Source organism: Nannospalax galili, unplaced genomic scaffold (genome assembly GCF_000622305.1).
Source record: "Nannospalax galili isolate Female #2095 unplaced genomic scaffold, S.galili_v1.0 scaffold325, whole genome shotgun sequence".
In the NCBI taxonomy this organism is placed as follows: Eukaryota; Metazoa; Chordata; class Mammalia; order Rodentia; family Spalacidae; genus Nannospalax; species Nannospalax galili.
The window spans coordinates 2975208-2983502 of NW_008355159.1; the positions used below are offsets into that span (position 1 = coordinate 2975208).

Below are 8295 nucleotides of genomic sequence, written 5' to 3' on the forward strand. Positions count from 1 at the left end.
ATCAGAAAAAAAGTGATGGGGAGATGTGGGAGGAGTTAGAGAGAAGGGGGTGGGCATGGATTTATTTGATCAAAACAGCTTATATGCATATATAAAATTCTCAATAAATTATTTACAAAAATAAACTACATGCAAATCTATGAGTAGAAAAGTTTAAAATTCTGCCAAAATATCTTTGTACATTTCTAAATAAACATATTTCATATGAAAAAAAATTGTATATTAAACAGAAGAAAAAAAAAACCTATATGAAGATACTTTTGTACTTTTGTTATTCCAGCTTCCTAAACTGAAAACATCAAATGATGTGTGATTGTATCATTAAAAGTCAGAAGTCACCTTGAAAATAAAAAAGAACATGGTTGCTGTTGCAGAAGACCTGGGTTTGGTTCCCAACACCCACATGGTGGCTAACAACCACCCATAACTTTTCTGGTTTCAGTGGGCATTACACACACACGAAGCACTTAAATACACTCATACACATAGTGTATGAGGCAAAACACTCATACACATAGAATCAAATAAAAACATTTAAACTATGGGTTTTCCATCTTTTCCCCTGCAGTCTAGAATGCCATAAACACAGGAAGGGTCTCTGTGAAGAATGTGCTTTAGGGTTTGGATACATGGCTCAGCACTTAAGAACACTTGCTGTTCTTCCAGAGGACCTGAGTTCAATTTCCAGAACTCACATGGAAGCTAACAACCATCCATAACTCCAAGTCCAGGGGATCCAATGCAGGACTGGCCACTGTGGGCTTTCCAGGACACAGGGACATTTACATGCAGGCAAAGCACTCATACACATAAAATAAAAATAATAAATAAAAATACTTTTTAAAAATAATCTGGTTTGCTGTTGTCATTTAGTTTTTGAGACAGGGTCTCATGTAGCCCAGGCTGGCCTCAAACTTACCCTCCTGCCTCTGCCTCCTAAGTACTGGAATTGTAAGATTGCATCACCATGTCCAGATAGAATCTGTGGTTGTTTTTTTTTTTTTTAAATCCTCTTCCTCCCTGAGGTGATTCTGTCAAACAATCTTAGGAACCTTTATACCAACAGCTATTTATTTATCATTTCTGTAAACATTGTCATGGATACTTTGTTATCACCTGCCCAACACAGCCTGCCACACAGCTCCCTATCCCCAGGGTGCCCTGTTGATGGACTCTACCCATTTTCTTATTATTCTCTACTCCACTTTGTCCTCCCATCCTCACCTACCAATCAACCTGTTCTCTGCTATCTGTCCAGTTTCAAAGGCCTGAGGGAATGGCGATACTTGAAAGCTTTGAACAAAAATTGACCTGCTAAGTTTCCTAATGTGATGCTTAGGGATATTTCCTCATAAGTGGTATAAACTAGTGAAAGTCATCCTAAATCATCTCAAATCTAGCCCTGAAGGAGATGTTTTGAAAAGAGAAAACTCTCAATTGTTATTATCACCTACTTGTTGATTGAAGATTTTGTTAAAATGCAGATTCTGTGCTCAGTCCTAAATAGGACATCTGTATCCTCCACTCCGAGGCTCAGGGAATGTTTCAGAAGAGGGTCCAGTAAGGAAGGTAAAAGCAGGAAAAAGTGGTGGCAAATTGTAGAACACAGTCTTCCTGCCATGACATGGCCATTGTACACTTGAAGTCTTAGCAGCCATTGATTACCTGCAGAAGACCTGCAAAAGATATAAGAGATCATGACCTGGGACTAGAAAGGTGGCTCAGTGATTAAGAACACTAACTGCTCTTGCAGAGGACCCAAGTTCGATTCCTAGCACCCATGTGCCAGCTAACAACCATCTGTAACACCCTCTTCTGACCTCCGTGGGCACTGCACAACATGGGTGCACCCACCTACATGCAGGCATTACACTCATACATATAAAATACAAATAAAATTAAAAAGAAAATATCATAACCTTGGATCAATTTCAGCACTGCAGCACCTATCTGACACTGGGATAAGACAAGGTCACTCTTGTTCTGACCTAAAAATAGAATGATAGAATGATGTTAAATTTCTCTCTCTCTCTCTCTCTCTCTCTCTCTCTCTCCCATCTGGGAGGGACATTACATTGTGATTCCAGTCACTTTGATAACTAATAAAATGTCTGAAAGCAGATCCTGAGTTCTTAACTCTTTTTATTTATTTATTCATTTTTATTTTTATTTATTTATTTATTTTTGGCCTTTTTGAGACAGGGTCTGTGTGTGTGTGTGTGTGTGTGTCTTAGCACAGACGGGGAGGTCAGTTCACATCTTGTGGGGGTTGATTTTCTCTTTCTGCCATGTGGGCCCCAGGGAGCAAACTCAGGCAGTCAGTGTTAGTGGCAGGCATCCTTACCCACTAAGCCATCTTGCTGCTGCTCCTAATAATACATTTTTTAAAATGAAAGAGAGATCATGAACTGAAAGTTGAATATAGTCATCCATCAGCATCCATAGGAGATTGGTTACCGCGCCCAGCCTCATTTTTATTTTTATGTGTTTGAGTGTTATACCTGCATGTATGTAAGTGCACCTGTGTCGTGCAGTACCGAGGAGGACAGAAGAGGACATAGGATCCCCTGGGAGGAAGCAAAAAAAAATAAATAAGAGAAGCCAAAAGATGAATACTCTTGTGAACCCATCAAGAGATTATAATGGACATTGATTTGGACATTTAAAAAATATCCTATGTTTTGGCTTCTCTTGGCTCTCTGCCTAGGACTTGTAATGCTCACAACTCTTGCCTTTACTTTTTCTCATGTCTCTTTCCAGGCATCAGTCAACGACTTCCTCTTCTCCCCACATCCGGCAGTTAGAGAACTAAAACCACTGATCCATTTGGGGGTCTTTTAGATAGGCTCACTGAAAGGGTCCCCAACTCCCACACCCAATGCCTCCATTCAGTATTGGGATCATTGCCCCAATTCCCTTAGGACAATGAGGGTTACCTCTTCAGAGGGGGAAATGATGAGAAGAGCAGGTAGAAACTGGACACACAGCTCAAAGCAGAGGCCCCCAAGGTAGCAGGTCCAGAAATGTCCTTGGTTCTCTGGTCAGGAATGCCAGAAAGAAACTCTGGATTTTTATCTCCTCCGAAGCAAGCATCCTGTCTAAAAACAAATCACAAGGATGAGGACTAGAACACTAGTCCAGACTTTGATCTAGTCTAATAAACAGTTTGGTAAATGCACCTCTAGATTTTCAGGGTGAAAAAGGATTATTTAGATAGGCTGACTAGACCTCAGTAGATGAACTTGCACTGAGGGACATTGGTCTACACTAACTTGACTTGATAGGCCTTAACATATATGACAGAATGTGTGAAATCTGGTGGGAGGGTTATGAGGAGGGATATGGATGAGCAAGGGGCTGTAAAGATGATTAAAGTATTTTGTATTAAATGCAGAAAAATTCAATTAAAATATACATTAAAAAGAAAATGGATTATTTATTATTTCCCAATTTCAGCCCATCTTGATTGATTTTAGGGTTACCTCTTAAGAGGGGGAAATGTTAAAGAATGGAATCTGCCTCTAGATGGAGGCATGCCATTGCTTCCTCCCTTAAGAGTTAATCCACTTGACCCTCTCAATGGGAGGGAACTCGCAGGTGGCACTAAATATATAGCCAAATACATACGGCTGGAGAGGTCATAGATCCTACAGAAAACTCTGTTACATCTCTAGACAAATGAAATGTCTTACTGTATGCTAAAAATGAATCCTTATACCTTCAGACAAGTATACTATACACTACTCATCAAAGATGTTTCTTTTTGCAACAGATTATGGCTATTATAGAGTTCCAGAACTCGTCACACACAGAGAATATATCTCTGAGAGATGCCCAGCCCTAAGTGACACATCTACAGTGAAATCTCTACACCTAAGGTTCATGGAACAAAGCAGAACAGGAAGTAGAGAGAATACTAATAGATCCCTCAACTCTCACCAATGAAACTTCCTCATACAACAGAGTGTAATGCACACAGAAGGTCACAACTGGCTATGTTTTAGAGAATAAAAGACTGCAGAGTGCGTGTCCCTGGATACGATTCCTATACTGAACCTCTCACCTGAGGGACCATTGCGGAAAAGGGTGTGGAAAGATTGTAAGAGCCGGGGTGGTGCATGAACATAAGGAAACAGGCTTTCAGGCCACTGGGAACTTGTGCATATGAATTTTCAACAATGGTGACAGCATGCACAAGTCCCATGCCAACTGAATCAGACAGAAACCCAGCAAAAAACAAGGGAAATGAGCAGTAGACCCCAACCCTAGGTTAGGAACTTTTGGCAACTGATTACTGCTGGGTGAGGGAGAGTAGATCTTCTTTAAGGGAGAGATTCTAAATAGGCTGACTAGACTCTAGTGGATGAACTTGCACCAAGGGACATCTGGGTAGAAATGCTTGACTGGAAAGGACTTAACATATGACAGAATGCATGAAATCTGGGGGGCTAAGTAGGGTCGTGGATGGAGAAGGGGGTCTAAATTTGATTAAGATCTATTATATGAAATGCACAAAAACAATAAAAATATATTTTCAAAAGAGTTAATCTACTTGGATGGCTCCATGATCTGCCCAAGGGACCACCCTTCAGGAAAGCAGGACCACCACTAGGAAAGCAAGCTCACCTTAAGTCATGCTAAAGAGATAGAAAGGATAATTATTCCTTTAATAAGATATTATACTTTCCTACCAGAATTCCTGCCCCTTAGCACAGTTCCTACAAGCCCATCATGAAGTTCAACTAGGTCTGCCCAACTTTCTGAGTCCTGACTCAAAAAGGTACAAGTCTTCCTTTTTATTTTTCCTGTCTCTTTCTTTTGGAGGCTGGCTGGAAACTAAATATACTTTTTCTGGTCCTTTGGGCCCCTTTACTCTTTCTCTAAAGTCTCTCTCCCTGCCATGTCTAACCTCCATGCTGGCTTAACTCAAACTGTATTTTTTCCCCTTTCTGTTCTTCATTCCTCTCCTCTGGGCAACAGTTGAGACTTAGAGTTTCTGGACCCTGGGATGTTTTGCTTTCAAATGCTAATAAAATTGTTCTCCAACTTCAAAACAAATGAACAAACAAACAAACAAACAAAAAGATTGAGTCCATCAACCTTCTGCCATGGAGAGAAGCTCAGGAGACCATGCCATCCCTGAGCTGTATTCATAGGCAGCTAGCAGTGGCTAGGGGGAAGGATCACAAAAGCCCACCTCTTTCTGAGGCTGCTAATGGTTGCTGGGTGGGGCATTTTTTCAGTGTTCTGATGGTCTAGCCACTGGTAACATGTCTATACGCCTATAAATAACCCCTTGCCTATACTCGTATAAGCAGTCATTATTAAACTCACTGTGTCACCAAAACAACAACAAAAACAAAAAATGTTAGGAGCTAGGGAGATAAATTCATCAGTAAAATGCCTGCTGCACAAGCATGAGGATCTGAGTTCAGATTCTGTAGGGTTATTCATTTGTAACCCTAGTATAGTGGGGCAGAGACAGGCAGATCCCTGGCATTCCCTGGCTAACTACTCTAGCCAGTCAGTGAGTGCTGGGTTCACTGACAGACCTCAGAGATAAGGTGGAAGATACTAAAGAATTTAACCTCTGCCCTTCACATGCCTGCGCATATACAGGCACGCGCGTGCGCGCGCACACACACACACACACACACACACATACACGCAATAAGTTTTGACTAAACAGATGAAGTAGAAGGAGCCGTTTGGGAAAATGGAAAGGATCAGTAGAGAGGGAATAAATGAGGGCAGGGGGAAAATATAATAAAAATACAACACATACACATATGAATATGTCATAATGAAGCCCATTATTACATATAATTAATATATGCCAATAACAAATTTTAAAATGCAGATTCTGCTCCCTTTTTCTTGACTTCAGGGGATTTTGGGGAGGGGGGAGTGTTGTAGATGGAATCTCCCTATATAGCCCATGCTGGCTTTGAGCTCACTATATAGCCTAGGCTAGCTCCAAATTCACCATCCTCCTGCCTCCTCAGGAGTGCTGAGACATAAGCTAAAGGTGTGTGTGTGTGTGTGTGTGTGTGTGTGTGTGTGTGTAGATTAAATCCACAGCCTTGTGCATTTTAGGCCATCACACAACTGCCGAGCCTCATCCCTAGCTAAGACTCTGCTACCTTATATAGTCAGACCTCCATATCCATGGCTTCTGTATCTGTAGATTCAACCAACTTCAGATAAAAAGGAAATGCATCTTCACTAAATGTGTACAGACTTTTTCCCTTGTCCTTGCTTCCTGAACATTACAGCAAAACAACTAGTTGCATAGCATTTCCACTGCACCAGGTAATGTAAGGCAATCAGAGATGATGTCAACTCTAAGGGAGACCATGCATAGAACAAATATACTGTTCTATGTGTACAGTATATCATTTGGCAGAAGGGTCTTAACCATTTGGATTTGGGGTATCCAGGGATCTTGACATCCATGAAGTGCCCTAGAATGTGTCTTCCACGTAGGCTAAAAGGTAGCTAAGTTGTATGGAAGGGTCTGAAATTGTATCTCTAACAAGCTTCAGGGTAATGGGAGTCTGGGAGTCCAAGGTCATTTTGAGTGTCAGGAGTTACAAAATGGTGAACAGATCTCATCTGAAACTTTCCAACATCTAGACTCCAAAGTGATCACAAGCATCCTAACGCCCCAAGAAAGAAGCCTGTTCTCAGTACACACATACCACACACAAATACAAAATCCAAGTCTTTCAACAATTTAAATGTATTATTTTTATCGAATTTTTGTGCATTTTGTACAAAGCATCTTAATCATCTTTATAACTCCTCCTCTTTCCCCACTTGGACAGCTCCCCCCCACCATATCCTGCCCCATCAGATTGCATGCATTCCGTCATAAAAGTTAAGGCCTATCGAGTCAAGTTACTGTACCTAGACATCCCTCGGTACAAGTTCATCCACTGGGGTTTAGTCAGCCTTCTAGAGTCTCTCCCTTAAAGAAAATCATCTCTCCCTCACCCAGCAGTGATCAGTTGCCAATAGTTCTTTGGCTATGGTTGGGACCTGCTGGCCATTCCCCCAGTTCTATGCTGGGTTTTTGTCTGATTGAGTTTGCATGGGTCTTGTGCATGCTGACACCATTGCTGTAGGTTCATATGAGCAAGATCTCAGGAGCCTGTAAGACCCTCTTTCCATATGGTCATGTGGCTCTTATAGTCTTTCTGCTCCCTCTTCGAAATGGTCCCTGAGCCCTAGGTGCACGAAGTTATTTTTAAAATCATTATTTTCTGCAAGGTAAGACACAGATGGCAAAGAGCTTCAAGTACTTATTTATTTATTTATTTACTTATTTACTTATTTACAGGATCTCCTGTATCCTAGGCTGGCCCTGGTCCTTGCTATGCAACAAAGGATATCCTTGAATTTCTGATCCTCCTGTCTTCAACCCTTGTTCCCCCATAGTGCTGGGATTACAGGAGTATACCACCACACCTGGCTTTTTAAATTATGATTCAGTTACCATAAAATATAAACAGAAGTAAATACGTTTGTCTTGCACATGATGGACCACACAGAATCATTAAAATAATGGTTGACAACACAGTGACCCCGGAAACACGGGATTTCCATTAATCCATGTGGTACTTTAGCTCCCCCAAGTTTAAAAGCTTTTGGAAACATTCAACTGGCTATGGATGTTAATGTTCCATCAGCAGTTAAAGCGCAATGTGTTACACTCAAAAAAAAAAAATATGAACTGAATAGCTGGGAACAAATGAGCAGTCATTGTAGTCAGAAATTCAAACAGCAACCTGTCTATAAGACACTGGTCTCTACAAAATCACGGGCTGGTCAACAGCTTTAGACAGTGCTAATTCCTTAGTGGTGATTGTCTTTAGGAAGAAGAGCACCATCTGAGTGTGTGAGCCTGCAGCTTCTACGGACATTGATATTGAGAGTGACAAATATATTACCTGACTTTTCAGCTCTACCTACCCATAACCTGGGAAAACTGTCTCTGTCATTGCAGAGATTCAAAGCTGCTGGCCAGGGCAGCTGAATCTTCCGGAACACAGCACGGTATTTGGTTTTTGTTTCTTTTTATTTGCTTTATTTTTTTTCCTTTTGTTTGTTGCTACAGTGTTTGCTTGCAAGTCATTTAAAACTGCCACCTCTATTGAAAGAGCCCTAGTTATGTGTCTGGGCTGGAGTCCACATTACCCCCCTGTTCAGAAAACTTTCCTCCTCTCTCTGGAAACCTGGCTTTTTAGCCTCCAGCCATTAAGCTACCAGACTGGAAAACAGCATCAAGCAATG

At 41.2% G+C, this 8295-nt stretch overlaps 1 long non-coding RNA gene across 1 annotated transcript in view; it reads right to left on the reverse strand.

Moving 5' to 3' along the window:
• Positions 1 to 1459: 1459 nt before the first annotated feature.
• LOC115067542 overlaps positions 1460 to 8295 on the reverse strand; it is a 16255-nt gene continuing 9419 nt past the window's right edge. The window contains exons 2-3 of the long non-coding RNA XR_003846944.1: positions 2937 to 3098; positions 1460 to 1676 (exon numbers count right to left, since the gene is read on the reverse strand). This is a non-coding gene — a long non-coding RNA (uncharacterized LOC115067542). The remainder of the gene's footprint in view (positions 1677 to 2936; positions 3099 to 8295) is intronic.